The sequence below is a fragment of the Papaver somniferum genome, chromosome 5 (genome assembly GCF_003573695.1).
Source record: "Papaver somniferum cultivar HN1 chromosome 5, ASM357369v1, whole genome shotgun sequence".
Taxonomy (NCBI): domain Eukaryota; kingdom Viridiplantae; phylum Streptophyta; class Magnoliopsida; order Ranunculales; family Papaveraceae; genus Papaver; species Papaver somniferum.
Window position 1 is genome coordinate 101,452,108 of NC_039362.1, and position 17,687 is coordinate 101,469,794.

A 17,687-nucleotide genomic window follows, 5' to 3' on the forward strand; every position below is an offset into this window, starting at 1 on the left:
CTTCTCTCTGGTTCTTCTAAAACCGGAATCGAGGAAAATCATTTCTCTTTTCTTTTCTTCTTCTTTTTTCTCTTTCTTTCTTCCATGTTCTTCGGATGTTGGTGATTTTAGAAATTGAAATCGAGACTTTTGAGATCGAACGAGGTAGGGAATGGTCAAGGGTTATCTGATAGAGGTGGTGATGATACGACTATCGTATTCAGAGTTCACGGAAAAGGTAAATCGGAGATTTACTTTAGGGTTTCGAATTTATTGAAATTGTTCTGTTAATGTGTTATGTTTTGATAGATTATAGGTGGTTTTTGATCTTAATTGTGCTGGAGATGATTGCATAGAGTTTAATTTTAGTTTTTCAGTTAACTGAATTAAAAATTAGGGTTTATAAGATTGAGTTGTTGATGTGGAATCTTAGATGAAGGAGATGAATTAATCAGTGGTGATTCGAGGAAGACTTGAGGTTGTTAAATCTAGGGTTGTATACTGATTTGGCGTTGCTAATTTAGACTATTGCAGAAGACAAATTAAAATTGGGGATTTCAATGGAGTTCTGAAATTGTGGAAGAACAAAGGAATTCAGGGAATGGGTGTTGATCAAATTCAAGTTGCAGGTAAAGGACATGAATGATTTTTTGGTGTTCTATGTGCAGAAATGGAATTGGTGATCGATATTCAGGTGTTGATGAATTTACTATGTTGGTTGGTGGTAGTGACGCTGCAGGGAGTCTTGAGAAGTAAATGATGAGATTAATGTGCATTGTTAGAGTGATGAATGAATCAAAATCCAGAAGATGGTGGCTGTTTTTATCAACATGGGCTCAATGGCCGTGAACCATGTTTGAGGAAATGCTTGAGTGCTAGCTAAAGCTGTTATTGTTGTGAAGCTTGGGTATGTGTTATTGTTGTTATTGTTGTGAACCATGTTTTAAAGTTGTGTGTATGTTGTTGGTTCGATATTTAATGATATGCTGTGGAGATGGTGAGCAGCAGTATGGAGGATAAATGAAGTTGAATCAGTTGTTTGGACATGGATTTGATGGTGGGGAAACTGGTGGTAGTATGCAAAAGATATAACAATGGAGTAATGGGTTCAGGCAAGATAATTCATTTGCTCTCATGATTATGTTCTTGCCGCATTTACGAGTTACGACTTATGTCTTGGTGGCGTGTGGTTATACAGTTTGAGTTTTATTTTTTCTTTCTTATCAGTTTGCACGCAGGATCCTGAGGGACTCTTCTCTTGCATTCTTGGTCATGAGGCCGCTGGGTACGTGTCTTATATATGATATATACAATCCTATAATGTGACTAAAATTACTTACTGGAACTTGTGTGTGTTAAAATTTACATGGACAGGGTTGGTGAGAGTGTTGGTGAAGGAGTTACTGAAGTTCAACCTGGGGACCATGTTATCCCTTGTTACCAAGCAGAATGCAAGGAATGCAAGTTCTGTAAATCAGGAAAGACAAATCTCTGTGGCAAAGTCCGGTCTGCTACTGGAGTTGGCGTTATGATGAGTGATCGCCAGAGTCATTTCTCAGTGAATGGAAAACCCATCTATCATTATGGAGAAGAATATAAGAGTGCCACGTAAGCAGTGTCACGTGGGCCTTTCCACGTACGCACTGGGTGATGACGTATAAAGAGTCATAGTAGCTGGTTGGGTCGAAATAACCTATTCAAAGGACTATCTTGTCATTTTAAGTGCACCTAACGGTGCTAACTTTCCATCCATCACTTTTGGTCAAAACTTCCCTACTTTAGCAATAAATAAAAAAAGTGGCCTAGAAATGAAAAGCACCAAAAAAACGGGCCTATTTTTGTGAAAAACCCTTAAGATTTCATGAGCAACCAATAATTACGGTAATACGAGAATAAAATGTAAGTATCAAAATTTACAAAAGTTTCATAACTTTTATGGTGTTGTTTCCTAAACAAGGTAGTTTTCCCTAAACCGAGATTCTTTTCTCTGGAAATTCTGGACTTGAATGATCTCTATATAAAGCAATCGAGCAAAGGTAAAATCTCATCATTCCTGTTGTTTTATTTATTTTTTTTGCTAGACTTTTGCCTTTTTTTTTTCTTTCCATTTATCGGTTCTTTTAGCAATATATCTGCTAATGGTGATTTTATGATCCACGGAACTCATGTGATGATGCCGTGTATTGATAATCCACAGAACGCATGCGATGATGCGTGTATTGATAAGGTGATAAATTTTGTTCCGTGGTATTTTTGTTTTGTAATTGTATTTTTTTTGTTTATACTCGTTTTGGATTTGTAAGTATGTGTATATTTTTTGTTTTGCATATGTTTGCGAACAATAGTTTATGATCAACAGCTGCGATAGTCAGATTTCACGGATATTGGTCTCCGTTATTTTGAAGATTTGTGGCCATATTAATAATCACATGCAAGGTATAAAATTGTGACATCCTATTTGTTGCCATTTTTTTTGTATGTATATTTGTGATGAATAGTTACGGCATCCAGATTACATGTGATATCTGTCATTTGAAAGCTTCGTGGTTATAATAATAAACTCATGCAAGGTATAAAATCCTAAAACCTGTTTTTTTGTTTGATGATTTTCTGTTTAGACATAAAAAAGATACCGAATATTTTTTCCTTAGACATAAAAGATGCCGAATATGTTGAAAATCTCAAATCGAAAAAATTACATTAATTCTAAGATATTAAACGATATTATTCCCACGAAAAAAAAACAGGATTCTTAGAGTTGGTATTTCATTGTAAAGCATCCAATAAAAGTGTGAATTTTTTTTTCATAATATTGTGTATTCTGTGCAAAAGTAAAATAAGTGTAATCTCTAACTATAAATGAGTTTTAATATTTTTTGCTTAATTTTATTTATCCCAACAAAAATAAAATAAGAATAATTTCTATTTTTATTCCTATAGTGCGAGTTATGCTCGATATTTTTGGACAAAAATATTGCAAGAAAATATATGTGGAAATTTAATTCTATTCCAAAGCGGTGTAAAAAGATACTTAATATTTTTTCTTGGACATTCCTAAGATTCTTCTTAATTTGTTCTTCTTTGGTTTGTATTTTATTTTGCAGTTGTTGCCTTCCTGGTGACAGGAGCGCAATACTAATGTAACATAAGAATAAAAATTATCTTTCTTTTTTTTTTTCTAGGGTTTTTGTTTGACTTAAATCATTTTTTTGGGCATTCCTAAGATTCTTCATTGTTCTTCTTTGATTTGTATTTTATTTTGCAGTTGCTGCCTTGCTGATGATATGAGCGCCAATACTAAAATGTAAAGTAACAATAAAAATCATCTTTATTGTTTGTTTTTTTTTCTAGGGTTTGTGTTGGGTTCTAGGGTTTGTGTTTGGCTTAAATTGTACCATATACTTTAAATGTCTAAATAGTGTTTGTGTTTTTGTTTCAAGGTTTCAGGATGTTTTCCTTTGATTTAATCGAACAATGAACACGAGTTCAAATTACTTCTAACATCAGCGCAATCTTTTGGTTGCTCTATTCGTTATTTTCCAGCATTTGGTGATGGTTTGTTTCTGCCTAGAGCATTTGGTTCTCCGCTGCCAGGTGGGTGCACTTCCGTTTCCTTCAAGGCTTCAACCCGTGAGTGGAAAAATCTTTATATGTAAGACCTTAACATCTCCAACACCATTAATTGGAGTTTATGATCTGAGAACATATCTTGAGATCTTACTCTTTTTAACAGTGTTGTGCGATTCAATTTTGGTATGACACCTCTATTTATTTTCTCCATTTTGTGATCCCCATTAAATGTGTAGATTTCAGAAAATTTTACTGTAAATATTGTCGGTTATAGTTTTTGACATTTGTTTAGTAACTTTTCATCAAAAATATATATAGTGGAATGTATCAGTTGTGGAAGTCCAGGCGTAAGAGAGTACGTATGTGCTCACTTTTTGCATCTGTGCATAGGTGCTAGGGTGTTGGGCGCTTAAGGGAGGTACTAAAATTGAGTGAGCTAGATTTTAACTGTTTTTTTCCATTAATATTTTTCTTAATCATCTCCCTTACTGTATTAGTTTTTGAAAGTAAAAACACATCCTTGACACAATTTTGTAGCTTTGAGTCTTCTATGGCCTCTAATTTTTTCTTTCATGGCTGCTCTGTTTTTGTCATGTTCTAGATCAATGCAAATGGCATGATCTACAAGCAAATGACTTTATAGGTGGGTATCCAAATCCGGTGAAAGACTTTGGTTGAAGGATTTTAGTCAGAGTACGATATACTCTCTTATAGCAACATTGCATTATGCACTTTTCAGATATATCCACAGGAGAGTTCATGGAATTTATATCCCGCTGGATAAAATTAATGAGTACGTGGTAATAAAGTTTCAACGGTACCTTGGACAAGTAGGAAAAAGCATACAATCAAATGGGTTTTTGTAGTTGGTGATGCAAAAAGTAAGTTTACAACCTCTTATACATTTTTTTTTCTTAAAAGATAATTTAAACCAAGAAAGTGTTGTCATGCACTGATAGTTATGATGCTAAAAAATGTTGTAAATTCGATGCTAGCAAATATGGTCTATGGAGTTCCAAGGGTCGTGTTCCCTATTTTTTCTATTTCTTACTGTGTTCATTTGTCTTCTTTAAGAATGTGTCGTCTTGACACAAATTAACTGATGCCATCCCTGATTGAGGATAGCCGGCAGGTGCAGATAGAACTTCTCATGAATAAATATGGGCATACAACCTAAAGAACAAATGAAAGGTGCAAAGTAAACTTTCGCCGTACCTCCGGTAAGCCAATATCTAACCAGTATGATCTACTTATTTAAACATCATTAGCTCAGTGTAGCCTTGGAAAAAATTATTGCGGCCAGTTCAAGTCTCAAGAATATTTCTATAAGTATATAAATCCAAATCAGGCAATGTCCAACCAACATATAAATCCAACCCATCCTGGAAGAGGAATCCTGAAAAGGAGGTTAGCTCTTTTTGCGTTTCTCCTTACTCCGGTATATGTATATGGCTTGATATACTTGAAAAAGATGATCGAGAATGGTTCCATCGAAGAAAATCATCTCCCTTTGGTGTTGGTGGTTGCGCTTGATCTCAAGGAGTTGCTACAGCTGGAGTCGTTCAAGTCTCATCTCCATCCAAGAAAATAAATAGCTTGAATAGAGAAAAATTCTCAACTAATCAACCCACTAAACATCAACAAGAGAAACAAAGAGCATCAGTCCGAGAGGCGAGAAAGAGAATTACCTGATAATTTTTATTATATTATATATCTTGATGGTTCATGTGTGTCTTAACTTTATTAACTTAACAGGTTGATAGCTTGAATAAGAAATGCGGACTTGCTAAAATGATTGATTTAGCAATTGCATCTCTGTTACTAAGGTACTCATCTGTAATTGGCTTTTCTTTTTGTCGCTAAGGTAATCATCTACGTAAAATATTTCATCCACAACTCTTCAACTAAACTTTGTTTCCATTCTTCTAAACTTCAGAGGTTTTTCAGCGAGTTTCAAGATACTAAAAGATCACTTGACGTCACAATTATTACAAGGAAATCAGAGGTAGAAAGTGCTATGGATGAGCGCAGTTCAACAATTTGGTAACATCGAGAGCATCACTTCAAGTACGTCAAGAATCATTAAACATTATCCAACCTCAAACTCCTGCTGCGGTTTATTACAAATCTGGATTATCAATGAGAAAATTATATACAGTAGTACTAGCTTGCTAGGATTAAAGCCTCCCAGGTCAAAAATAGTTTACATGCTGAACCATTGTTTCAAAACGTAAATTTTTTGAGTAAATGTCAATAAAGATGGTCAAAGGCCCCGGTTTTTGGGAATTTTACGCATAACTCTGATCAATTTAGACGTAATAGTGGCAAGTTTTCAAGGAGATTTAGATTTCCAATAGACTAAAGTTGATCAAGCTATAGAGAAATGATGGTTGTGAATGTGAGTGTTCTACCTGAACTTTTAGTTTGGAATTTTTTATTTATTTGCTGCCTTTGTACGAGAAGTGATGGATGTGGGGGCAAGCTTACTAATGCTAATAAGTGACCAATGGGTGTTTTTTATAGCACACTTGAACCCATTCGTATAAACATGAATGAATTTATTTCATATGCGGCCTTGAGATCACAAATACAACATAAATGAAAAAAGTTTGGTACTTGAGAAAAGAAGTCAAGAAATAATAGGCGTCCAATTTCAACTTTCGGATTTTCTGGAAAAATTAATGAACCATAGGTTCCAAATCTTACAATTAGTACACTGGTATTACAAATAGATAGCGTACTGTTAGATTAAAAATTCCTACTACACAACCAACCAAGTGAATCAATTAGTCGATGCACTTTGTAGTATAGACGAAACAAGTATAAGAAATCCTACTTTTTTTTTGATAAGAAATCCTACTTTACTCATTCGGTAACTGAAATATATGTGTATACGAATCACAGCCAAGCATGCATTAATTTGATTCATTTTTCTATACTCATTAACTATCTATCTTCATTTGGGTTCCAAATAACGTAAGTTAGGTCTCATTTTCAAGGGTCCAAATAGGTCTCACATAAAAAAGTATAGTTATAGTGGTGGTGACGCTAATCCCATGTAACTTAGTCGAGTTAATAAAAAAGTATAATTATAGAGAAACCAACAACGACCATTTAAGAGTGACTGACATTTTTCTACCGAGAAGGTAGAAATCCACTTTTTATTTATGCAGGTATCCTGCACAGTACTACAAATATCAAATTGTGTAAAATTAATCCATTTTTAGAGTACTACCACAATATGGATATTGGTGCAAGGCTACTTTCACAGTCAGTAATATATTAATTCTATTTTTTTGTAATCCATGCCAATAGAAATGCAGGACATGACGAATATTTATATTTTACCTACCCAACAAGTTCAAAATGATCCATGTGCTTCGTGCACAGACAAATATTCATTCTGTTCCACATATACGAAGAAAAATATATATACATATCAGTTTAATAAAATTCTTATATTAAATTTAGAACCTTACATTTGAAGATACCTCTATAAATTGGGGGATACTAAACAAAAGAGATACTTCAAAATCGAAGAACCCCCTTATTGCCTTTATTTAATTAGTTGTTATGGTTGTTAGATTATATTAATTATTAGATTAGTGAGATAAATATATAGATTATAGTTATTGATTTTAGGTTGTATTTATTTTTAGATGAAAAAGAAAATCAAAGTCAAGATTTGTGATGGCCTTCATCCAGTACCCATGCCGATAGTAAAAGGTTGGCATGGTCACAAATTAAAGACTATACTAATTGTTAAAGATTTTAACAAGGAAATAAAAAGGAAATAAAAAACTGTCGGCATGGTCTTCATCTTTGTTGCCGACTTCAACTTCCATTTTGGTAGTTAAATCATTTGCATCTGATGGATTAATTCCATTCATTCACATGTGCTGCCTCCATTTAACTTGTGCATATACTATTATTTAACTCTTGATTTTACTTTAGACTCATTTGACTTGGACATCAAAGTTGATGAATGCTCTTGATCCTTGACAAGTGCATATGTTCTCGATGCTGATATAGTAGAAAGGCTAATCAAACTATCACTGTCCATTTCATTCAAATATTAAGAGCTCAATTCGAAACAAATTAAGAGCTCCATTTGAAACAAAATGGTAGTTGGTTTTTCTAAACAAAAATTTTAGTCCAAATAAAACAAAACAACTAAAAAAAAATAAACATTAATGATTTAATTGAAAATTCATTTGCTAAAGTACAAACAGTCGGTATGGTTTTCATCACTCATGAAGATTATGCCCCAAATGCGGGTTCTAAATTTACGATTCAGTACTAAATTTATTATAATTAAATTATAGTCAATTTACTCATTACTAAATTAAATATCCAATAATATTTAGATTAATTTATCACAATCATGATGCAAACTAAATTTCTTAATTACATTGACTTTTTGAATAATTGTGATGCAGTTTTATTATTTGTTTTAGTTTATAATTAAAGATCTAAAGTCCATAAATATTTATTGGTTTTTATTAGTTTATTCAATGTTTTATTAGCATTTTGATAAGATATTATTTTTCTTTATATGAAACTATTTTGAAATATAGATAATAGATTCAATATTTTATAGCGAGACATCGACCCGTGCATAGCACGGGTGACAAACTAGTTATACTAATAAAGAAAGATATATATTGGAGTTTTTAGATGCGTGGTGACGGTACCGGGAACACCAAATCAAAAATTCCCATCGGTCCTGGTGCGTAGTACTGGTTCTATTTCCTTGATTACATGAAGAAAGATATATCAATGCGTTTCCTTGATTACATCTTTTTTAACGGGAAGCACTTTATATGTTTTGCACTATTTAGAGTTAACTATATATTTTATGTCAATTTATGTGTTTTTTAGTGTCTCTAATGTCATATATCAATACGACTATATAGTGGGTGTAGTTTTTTATTTAGTGACAAGAAATTGGAGCCTGGAAGAGTAGTTGAGTTGGCCTCTTGATTTTGAAAGCAAGTATATGATTTCTGAAGAAAGATATATCAGTGCATCTCCTTGACAAGAAGCACTTCATATGCTTCGTACGACTTAAATTTAGCAAACTATTTAATATTAACATTAGATATTGATACAATTATATAGTCATGTGATTTTTCATTTAACTATAAGGAGTTGGAGTTTGGAGGACCAGTTTAGTTGGTTGCTTGATTCTTAGCGTAAGTATATGATTTCTGAAGAAAGATATATTAGTACTTTTCATTGATTTTATATTCTTCGACGGGAAGCAGTTCATATGCTTTTCACTATGTAGAGTTGGCAATCTATTCTTTTTATTAATATTATCCAAATATTTCTTCTCTTAACAGTGTCTCTAATACATTGATACAACCATATATTGAGTGTGATTTTCCGTTTAATTATAGAGAGTGTGAGCCTGGAAGAGAAATTGATTTGGTCGCTTATTGGTTCTTAACACAAGTGTATGATTTATGAAGAAAGATATATCGGTGCATTTTCTTGATTACATCATCTTTGAGGGGAAGCACTTCATATGCTTTGCACTATTTATAGTTTGCAATACATTTAACATGGATATCATTTTTTTAGTATCTCAAATATATGATTTCTGAAGAAAGATATATTGATTACATATTCTTCGAAGGGAAGCACTTCATATGCTTTTCACTATGTATAATTGGCCATATATTTCTTTTTATTAATATTATGTTTTTTTATAGTGTCTCTGATATCATATATTGATACAACCATATAGTGAGCGTGATTTTTCATTTCATTATAAAGAGTTGGATCCTGGAAGAGCAATTGATTTGGTCGCCTATTGGTTCTTAACACAAGTATATGATTTACGAAGAAAGATATATCGGTGCATTTTCTTGATTACATCATCTTCGATGGAAAGCACTTCATATTCTTTGCACTATTTAGAGTTTGCAATATATTTAATATTGATATCATTTTTTTAAGATATCTAATATATGATTTCTGAATAAAAACATGTCGGTATATTTTTTTGATTAAATTATCTTCGACGGGAAGCACTTCATATATTTTGCACTATTTTGCAACATATTTTATATTATTTTTTATTTAGTATCTCTTATACCCACTATTGATATAACTATATAGTGAGTGTAATTTTTTTTGTTTTACTGAGGCGAGTTGGAGTTTGAAAGAGCAGTTGAATTGGTTGCTTGATTCTTAACAGAATTGTGTGATATGGTACTTGCGTAGTAGTGGTTGTATTTCCTTGATTACATGAAGAAAGATATATCAATGTGTTTCCTTGATTACATCTTCTTTGACGGGAAGCACTTTATATGTTTTGCACTATTTAGAGTTAACTATATATTTTATGTCAATTTGTGTGTTTTTTAGTGTCTCTAATGTCATATATCAATACGACTATATAGTGGGTGTAGTTTTTTATTTAGTGACAAGAAATTGGAGCCTGGAAGAGTAGTTGAGTTGGCCACTTGATTTTGAAAGCAAGTACATGATTTATAAAGAAAGATATATCAGTGCATCTCTTTGACAAGAAGCACTTCATATGCTTCGTACGACTTAGAGTTAGCAAACTATTTAATATTAACATTAGATATTGATACGACTATATAGTCATGTGAGTTTTCATTTAACTATAAGGAGTTGGAGTTTGGAGGACCAGTTCAGTTGGCTGCTTGATTCTTAACGCAAGTATATGATTTCTGAAGAAAAATATATCAATACTTTTCATTTAATTTATAATCTTCGACGGGAAGCAGCTCATATGCTTTTCGCTATGTAGAGTTGGCAATCTATTCTTTTTATTGATATTATCGAAATATTTCTTCTCTTAATAGTGTCTCTAATACATTGATACAAGCATATATTGAGTGTGATTTTCCGTTTAATTATAGAGAGTTGGAGCCTGGAAGAGCGATTGATTTAGTCTCTTATTGGTTCTTAACACAATTATATGATTTATTATGAAAGATATATCGGTGGATTTTCTTGATTACATCATCTTCGACGGGAAGCACTTCATATGATTTGCACTATTTGTAGTTTGCAATACATTTAACATGGATATCATTTTTTTAGTATCTCAACTATATGATTTCTGAAGGAATATATATTGGTTACTTGTTCTTTGAAGGGAAGCACCTCATATGCTTTTCACTATGTATATTGGCCATTTTTTTTATTAATATTATGTTTTTTTATAGTGTCTCTGATATCATATATTGATACAACCATATAGTGAGCGTGATTTTTCGTTTCATTATAAAGAGTTAGATCCTGGAAGAGCACTCGATTTAGTCGCTTATAGGTTCTTAACACAAGTATATGATTTATGAAGAAAGATATATCGGTGCATTTTCTTGATTACATCATCTTCGACGAGAAGCACTTCATATTCTTTGCACTATTTAGAGTTTGCAATATATTTAATATTGATATCATTTTTTAAGATATCTAATATATGATTTCTGAATAAAAACATTTCACTATATTTTTTTGATTACATTATCTTCGACGGGAAGCACTTCATATGTTTTGCACTATTTTGCAACATATTTTATATTATTATTTATTTAATGTCTCTTATACCCACTATTGATATAACTATATAGTGAGTGTAATTTTTTTTGTTTTACTGAGGCGAGTTGGAGTTTGAAAGAGCAGTTGAATTGGTTGCTTGATTCTTAACGGAATTGTGTGATCTGATATGTGCGTAGTACTGGTTGTATTTCCTGGATTACATGAAGAAAGATATATCAATGTATTTCCTTGATTACATCTTCTTTGACGGGAAGTACTTTATATATATTGCACTATTTAGAGTTAACTATATATTTTATGTCAATTTGTGTGTTTTTTAGTGTATCTAATGTCATATATCAATACGACTATATAGTGGGTGTAGTTTTTTATTTAGTGACAAGAAATTGGAGCCTGGAAGAGTAGTTGAGTTGGCCTCTTGATTTTGAAAGCAAGTATATGATTTCTGAAGAAAGATATATCAGTGCATTTCCTTGACAAGAAGCACTTCATATGCTTCGTACGACTTAGAGTTAGCAAACTATTCAATATTAACATTGGTTATTGATACAACTATATAGTCATGTGAATTTTCATTTAATTATAAGGAGTTGGAGTTTGGAGGACCAGTTCAGTTTCCTGCTTGATTCTTAACGCAAGTATATGATTTTTGAAGAAAGATATATTAGTACTTTTCATTGAATTTATATTCTTCGACGGGAAGAAGTTCATATGCTCTTCATTATGTAGAGTTGGCAATCTATTCTTTTTATTGATATTATCCAAATATTTATTCTCTTAATAGTGTCTCTAATACATTGATACAACCATATATTGAGTGTGATTTTCCGTTTAATTATAGAGAGTTGGAGCCTGGAAGAGCAATTGATTTGGTCGCTTATTGGTTCTTAACACAATTATATGATTTATGATGAAAGATATATCAGTGCATTTTCTTGATTACATCATCTTCGACTGGAAGCACTTCATATGCTTTGCACTATTTATAGTTTGCAATACATTTAACATGGATATCATTTTTTTAGTATCTCAAATATATGATTTCTGAAGAAAGATATATTGATTACATGTTCTTCGAAGGGAAACACTTCATATGCTTTTCACTATATATAATTGGCCATCTTTTTTTTATTATTATTATGTTTTTTATAGTGTCTCTGATATCATATATTGATACAACCATATAGTGAGCGTGATTTTTCGTTTCATTATAAAGAGTTGGATCCTGGAAGAGCAGTTGATTTAGTCGCTTATAGGTTCTTAACACAAGTATATGATTTATGAAGAAAGATATATCGGTGCATTTTCTTGATTACATCATCTTCAACGGGAAGAACTTCATATTCTTTGCACTATTTAGAGTTTGCAATATATTTAATATTGATATCATTTTTTAAGATATCTAATATATGATTTCTGAATAAAAACATGTCAGTATATTTTTTGATTACATTATCTTCGACGGGAAGCACTTCATATGTTTTGCACTATTTTGTAACATATTTTATATTATTATTTATTTAATATCTCTTATACCCACTATTGATATAACTATATAGTGAGTGTAATTTTTTTTGTTTTACTGCGGCGGGTTGGAGTTTGAAAGAGCAGTTGAATAGGTTGCTTGATTCTTAACAGAATTGTGTGATCTGATATGTGCGTAGTACTGGTTGTATTTCCTTGATTACATGAAGAAAGATATATCAATGTGTTTCCTTGATTACATCTTCTTTGACGGGAAGTACTTTATATGTATTGCACTATTTAGAGTTAACTATATATTTTATGTCAATTTGTGTGTTTCTTAGTGTATCTAATGTCATATATCAATACGACTATATAGTGGGTGTAGTTTTTTATTTAGTGACAAGAAATTGGAGCCTGGAAGAGTAGTTGAGTTGGCCTCTTGATTTTGAAAGCAAGTATATGATTTCTGAAGAAAGATATATCAGTGCGTCTCCTTGACAAGAAGCACTTCATATGATTCGTACGACTTAGAGTTAGCAAACTATTCAATATTAACATTGGATATTGATACAACTATATAGTCATGTGAATTTTCATTTAACTATAAGGAGTTGGAGTTTGGAGGACCAGTTCAGTTGCCTGCTTGATTCTTAACGCAAGTATATGATTTCTGAAGAAATATATATTAGTACTTTTCATTGATTTTATATTCTTCGACGGGAAGAAGTTCATATGCTTTTCACTATGTAGAGTTGGCAATCTATTCCTTTTTTTGATATTATCCAAATATTTCTTCTCTTAATAGTGTCTCTAATATATTGATACAACAAATATTGGTCGCTTATTGGTTCTTAACACAACTATATGATTTATGATGAAATATATATCGGTGCATTTTCTTGATTACATCATCTTCTACGGGAAGCACTTCATATGCTTTGCACTATTTATAGTTTGCAATACATTTAACATGAATATCATTTTCTTAGTATCTCAAATATATAATTTCTGAAGAAAGATATATTGATTACATGTTCTTCGAAGGGAAGCACTTCATATGCTTTTCACTATGTATAATTGGCCATCTTTTTTTTATTAATATTATGTTTTTTATAGTGTCTCTGATATCATATATTGATACAACCATATAATGAGCGTGATTTTTCGTTTCATTATAAAGAGTTGGATCCTGGAAGAGCAGTTGATTTAGTCGCTTATAGGTTCTTAACACAAGTATATGATTTATGAAGAAAGATATATCGGTGCATTTTCTTGATTACATCATCTTCGACGGGAAGCACTTCATATTCTTTGCACTATTTAGAGTTTGCAATATATTTAATATTGATATCATTTTTTTAAGATATCTAATATATGATTTCTGAATAGAAACATGTCAATATATTTTTTTGATTACATTATCTTCGACGGGAAGCACTTCATATGTTTTGCACTATTTTGCAACATATTTTATATTATTATTTATTTAATGTCTCTTATACCCACTATTGATATAACTATATAGTGAGTGTAATTTTTTTTTGTTTTACTGAGGCGAGTTGGAGTTTGAAAGAGCAGTTGAATTGGTTGCTTGATTCTTAACGGAATTGTGTGATCTGATATGTGCGTAGTACTGGTTGTATTTCCTTGATTACATGAAGAAAGATATATCAATGTGTTTCCTTGATTACATCTTCTTTGACGGGAAGTACTTTATATATATTGCACTATTTAGAGTTAACTATATATTTTATGTCAATTTGTGTGTTTTTTAGTGTATCTAATGTCATATATCAATACGACTATATAGTGGGTGTAGTTTTTTATTTAGTGACAAGAAATTGGAGCCTGGAAGAGTAGTTGAGTTGGCCTCTTGATTTTGAAAGCAAGTATATTATTTCTGAAGAAAGATATATCAGTGCATTTCCTTGACAAGAAGCACTTCATATGCTTCGTACGACTTAGAGTTAACAAACTATTCAATATTAACATTGGTTATTGATACAACTATATAGTCATGTGAATTTTCATTTAACTATAAGGAGTTGGAGTTTGGAGGTCCAGTTCAGTTGCCTGCTTGATTCTTAACGCAAGTATATGATTTCTGAAGAAAGATATATTAGTACTTTTCATTGATTTTATATTCTTCGACGGGAAGCAGTTCATATGCTTTTCACTATGTAGAGTTGGCAAACTATTCTTTTTATTAATATTATCCAAATATTTTTTCTCTTAATAGTGTCTCTAATATATTGATACAACCATATATTGAGTGTGATTTTCCGTTTAATTATAGAGAGTTGGAGCCTGGAAGAGCAATTGATTTGGTCGCTTATTGGTTCTTAACACAACTATATGATTTACGATGAAAGATATATCAGTGCATTTTCTTGATTACATCATCTTCTACGGGAAGCACTTCATATGCTTTGCACTATTTATAGTTTGCAATACATTTAACATGGATATCATTTTTTTAGTATCTCAAATATATGATTTCTGAAGAAAGATATATTGATTACATGTTATTCGAAGGGAAGCACTTCATATGCTTTTCACTATGTATAATTGGCCATCTTTTTTTTTATTAATATTATGTTTTTTATAGTGTCTCTGATATCATATATTAATACAACCATATAATGAGCGTGATTTTTTCGTTTCCTTATAAAGAGTTGGATCCTGGAAGAGCAGTTGATTTAGTCGCTTATAGGTTCTTAACACAAGTATATGATTTATGAAGAAAGATATATCGGTGCATTTTCTTGATTACATCATCTTCGACGGGAAGCACTTCATATTCTTTGCACTATTTAGAGTTTGCAATATATTTAATATTGATATCATTTTTTTAAGATATCTAATATATGATTTCTGAATAAAAACATGTCAGTATATTTTTTTGATTATATTATATTCGACAGGAAGCACTTCATATGTTTTGCACTATTTTGCAACATATTTTATATTATTATTTATTTAATATCTCTTATGCCCACTATTGATATAACTATATAGTGAGTGTAACTTTTTTTGTTTTACTGAGGCGAGTTGGAGTTTGAAAGAGCAGTTGAATTGGTTGCTCGATTCTTAACAGAATTGTGTGATGTGGTACGTGCGTAGTACTGGTTGTATTTCCTTGATTACATGAAGAAAGATATATCAATGCGTTTTCTTGATTACATCTTCTTTGACGGGAAGACCTTTATATGTTTTGCACTATTTAGAGTCAACTATATATTTTATGTCAATTTGTGTGTTTTTTAGTGTCTCTAATGTCATATATCAATATGACTATATAGTGGGTGTAGTTTTTTATTTAGTGACAAGAAATTGGATCATGGAAGAGTAATTGAGTTGGCCTCTTGATTTTGAAAGAAAGTATATGATTTCTGAAGAAAGATATATCAGTGCATCTCCTATACAAGAAGCACTTCATATGCTTCGTACGACTTAGAGTTAGAAAACTATTTAATATCAACATTAAATATTGATACAACTATGTAGCCATGTGATTTTTCATTTAATTATAAGGAGTTGGAGTTTGGAGGACAAGTTCAGTTGGCTGCTTGATTTTTAATGCAAGCATATGATTTCTGAAGAAAGATATATTAGTACTTTTCATTGATTTTATATTCTTCGACGGGAAGCAGTTCATATGCTTTTCACTGTGTAGAGTTGGCAATCTATTCTTTTAATTAATGATATCCAAATATTTCTTCTCTTAATAGTGTCTCTAATACATTTATACAACCATATATTGAGTGTGATTTTTCGTTTAATTATAGAGAGTTGGAGCCTGGAAGAGCAATTGATTTGGTCGCTTATTGGTTCTTAACACAAGTATATGATTTATGAAGAAAGATATATCGGTGCATTTTCTTGATTACATCATCTTCGACGGGAAGCACTTCATATGCTTTGCACCATTTATAGTTTGCAATACATTTAACATGGATATCATTTTTTTAGTATCTCAAATATATGATTTCTGAAGATATGATTTTTACTATGTATAATTGGCCATCTATTTTTTTTTATTAATATTATGTTTTTTTATAGTGTCTCTGATATCATATATTGATACAACCATATAGTGAGCGCGATTTTTCGTTTCATTATAAAGAGTTGGATCCTGGAAGAGCAATTGATTTGGTCGCTTATTGTCTTAACACAAGTATATGATTTATGAAGAAAGATATATCGGTGCATTTTCTTGATTACATCATCTTCGACGGGAAGCACTTCATATTCTTTGCACTATTTAGAGTTTGCAATATATTTAATATTGATATCATTTTTTTAAGATATCTAATATATGATTTCTGAATAAAAACATGTCAGTATATTTTTTTGATTACATTATCTTCGACGGGAAGCACTTCATATGTTTGCATTATTTTGCAACATATTTTATATTATTATTTACTTAGTATCTCTTATACCCACTATTGATATTACTATATAGTGAGTGTAATTTTTTTGTTTTATTGAGGCGAGTTGGACTCTGAAAGAGCAGTTGAATTGGTTGTTTGATTCTTAACAGAATTGTGTGATATGGTACGTAAGGCAGATGGTGTAGTGTATAGAGGGTGAAATACAAACATGATTTAGCCGAACTAGAAGTCCTTATTAGGATTTTAGGATAGAATATTATTACGACTTTGTTTCTTTACTTTTAAGTTCCAAAAGTTGATTAGCCAAGAAATATGTATTCTAAAATCTAGCAAGAATAATGGTAGGTGTAGTGCTACTTTGAGTAACAAACTTCAAATCTAGCCTTACGAATAATTTTTAGAGTACTGATATTGGCAATGCCATGAAGTTTACTGATTCCAAAGGTTAGTGTAATTTTTCAACTGTATTTTCTTTAAGAGGATTTTTTAATGTCCAAAAGTTTAAACAATTTGTAATTGGTGAATTTGGTTGCACATTTAATCTACTAAATGATAATTGGTGTACTGCATTTGTTAATTGGTACCCCTTCTTAAAGAACGCGAAATTGGGGGATAAAAAAACTAATTGGGGGATAGAGGAAAAAGACAAAAACTGGATCCAAATATCAAATCAGGGTCACCCCTTATCTAAGTATTTTTTTAAATCCTAATTTACCCCTCACTAATCAGGTT

The 17,687-nt window shown here is 31.4% G+C and overlaps 1 long non-coding RNA gene across 12 annotated transcripts; it reads left to right on the forward strand.

The window, feature by feature from the left end:
* Positions 1-1,922: 1,922 nt before the first annotated feature.
* LOC113277691 lies at positions 1,923-5,840 on the forward strand. Of its 12 annotated transcripts, none has more exons than XR_003325059.1 (7): positions 1,923-2,015; positions 2,177-2,206; positions 2,325-2,415; positions 3,084-3,119; positions 3,245-3,283; positions 3,420-5,375; positions 5,486-5,840. It is a non-coding gene; the product is annotated as an uncharacterized LOC113277691 (long non-coding RNA). The 12 variants fall into 12 exon arrangements; XR_003325060.1 differs by having other exon boundaries at positions 3,427-5,375; XR_003325064.1 differs by having other exon boundaries at positions 3,523-5,375.
* The last annotated feature ends 11,847 nt before the right edge of the window (positions 5,841-17,687 follow it).